Genomic DNA, 2,870 nt, shown 5'->3' with positions numbered 1-2,870 from the left:
GAGAGTAATATATAATGTACATTTGTTATTGTTGTTGTTGCACTTTATTAATTCTTACAAAAATTAGGTTTAGTTTGATGAGTTGCATGTGATGCATGTCACCTAATTAAGGTTGTTCTTTAAAATGATATTATAATAATTTTCACATCTTATGTACTTAGTTGTTATTACACTAGTACAAAACTAATATTTTATGACAGTACAAAAACAAAACATAGTTTTGTACGTTATAATAGGTCTACACTGACGTAGCAAAAATTTACATCATAATAGTCTAAACATATTATGATGCAGTTTCTAAGATCAGTTCATTTTTTTTATATGAATATTGGAGAAAAGATGTTTTTGCAGGATGAAGGTGTTCACGTGGAATGGAATAAAAGATGGGTCAGCATTAAATTTGAGTGTCATTAGGTTTCGAAGTCCTCTTTTCCAAGACCAATTGCTACTATAAATTGTTGTAAAATGTTCTATCTCCATGTATCATCAATGTAATTCTGTTCAATTTGTTTGTCTTTTTCCAAAATCAATTGCTACTACACTGTTGTAAAATGTTCTATCTCCATGTATCATTTTGTTCAATTTGTTTTTCTTTAAAAATGGAATTTGATGACTTTGAAAAGAATATTACATAGTTTGCTGCAAGAATATTACATATTGTTGTAAAATATTATTATTATTATTATTATTATTATTATTATTATTATTATAAAGTTATCATGTTTTAAAAGTCCATAATTTTGATCAAATTCACGATTTTACATAGACTTTATTTTTTTTTTTAATCCAAATCAACTCTAGACCTAATATACTTATTTAAGATAAGGAATAATTTAATTAAAAATAAATATACAGATATACAAATTATGCTTAAACAAAATTTTTGAATTCTTTAAAATACATAAATTAAAATCTCCAAGAAACAAAAACAAGAAACCAAAATCACGTATCAAATATTAAAATGAACAAGTGTAATTTAGCTAAAAAAATATTAGAAATCGAAAAATTAACCATTTTCCTTTCAACTTTGCCACACGATTGAGTTTTGAGTGTATTTGGTAGAAAGTGAAAAGAGAGTAACATATCATGCACATTTGTTATTGTGGTTGTTGCACTTTATTAATTCTTACAAAAATTAGGTTTAGTTTGATGCGTTGCATGTCACCTAATTAAGGTTGCTCTTTAAAATGATAATGTAATAATTTTCACTTCTTATGTACTTAGTTGTTATTACACTAGTATAAAAATAATATTTTATAACGTACAAAAACAAAATATAGTTTTGTACGTTATAATAGATCTACACTGACGTAGCAAAAATTTACGTTATAATAATCTAAATATATTATGATGCAGTTTCTAAAATCAGTCCATTTTTTTATATGAATATTGGAGAAAAGATGTTTTTGCAGCATGAAGGTGTTCACCTAGAATGAAATAAAAGATGGGTCAACATTAAATTTGAGTGTCCTTAGGTTTCGAAGTCCTCTTTTTCAAAACCAATTGCTACTATAGATTGTTGTAAAATGTTCAATCTTCATGTATCATCAATGTAACTCTGTTCAATTTGTTTTTCTTTAAAAATGAAATTTGATGACTTTGAAAAGAATATTACATGGTATGCTACAAGAATATTACATATTGTTGTAAAATATTATTATTATTAATATTATTATTATTATTATTATTATTATTATTATTATTATAAAGTTTTTATGTATGTTTTGTTCTGGTTAATTAAGATAAGATAAAATTCTGAAATGAATGACATGATGTGTCGACAATGAGATTCTGAAATGCACTTATTGTTTTCTATTTGTTATAAGGTCTAATCATTATTATATTAGAAACTAATAATAATGATAATAAATAATTATGAAAAAAAGAGCACTAGGTGACACTAGGAAAATTCTAATTGAAGCTGCTTTTGAATATTTTAATAAAATGGTAAACATCATACTGTGTTTGTGCACGAAATTTCAAAAGCAAATTGACCAACTCTACTAGTAGGATAACATTAACCAATAAGACATCCACCCATTTTATACTATTGAATGATTAGTCCTTCTAACTTTGTTTATTGCACAATCCTCTTTAACATAAAGCTATTTTGTCTTGTTGTAGAATTATGTATAATATGGTTGATATACTGTCAAATATGAGTGGGGCAATTAGCACTATTAATAATATATAATATTAACATACATGATGATGTGTCTTGTAGTCTTTGAAAAATAAAATTATTCTTTAATTGCCATAGCCTTAGGTATCTAGGAGTATTATATTTTGTAAAGATTTATAAGAAAAACTTCTATATGAACATATAAATATGATATCATAAAAGTGTTAAATTTAATATTTCAATTTTTTTTAGAATCTGAATATTGAAAATGAAATCGGGATAAAATCACGAGAGCTTTCGAATTTTATATCTTAATATTTGGGGCAATACTATAATAGGTATAGCTTGTGAATATATAGATCTGTCTCATATTTGTATTTACACAAAACTTATATTTAAAATTTCCAAAATAACAACAATTTTTCTCAAATCATTTGGTTTGTTTTACTTATACTTTGTAGCTTCCGATGCTTTCATAAACATATCAACATTGCTCTTTAATAACGTATCTTCCTCTTTCATAAATTTTGTTGTTGATTTGTTAGAAAAATTGCATTAGGTTAAATTTATGTTTAATTAATAATTTGATTTTTACATATTATTTGATTTTGATTTTTCTTTTGACTTTGTATTGAAGTTTAAAACTTCAACAAAATTTTATCTTAAAAAATAGGAAGAATAAATATTTAAATTTATTTTGGTCTTGATTTTTAAATAATGTAAAACTATTGAATATAATAAAAAAACT

The sequence above is a fragment of the Vigna radiata genome, chromosome 4, assembly GCF_000741045.1.
Source record: "Vigna radiata var. radiata cultivar VC1973A chromosome 4, Vradiata_ver6, whole genome shotgun sequence".
Taxonomy (NCBI): domain Eukaryota; kingdom Viridiplantae; phylum Streptophyta; class Magnoliopsida; order Fabales; family Fabaceae; genus Vigna; species Vigna radiata.
The sequence above is the reverse complement of the archived record's forward strand: the minus strand, read 5'-3'. Positions refer to the sequence as shown.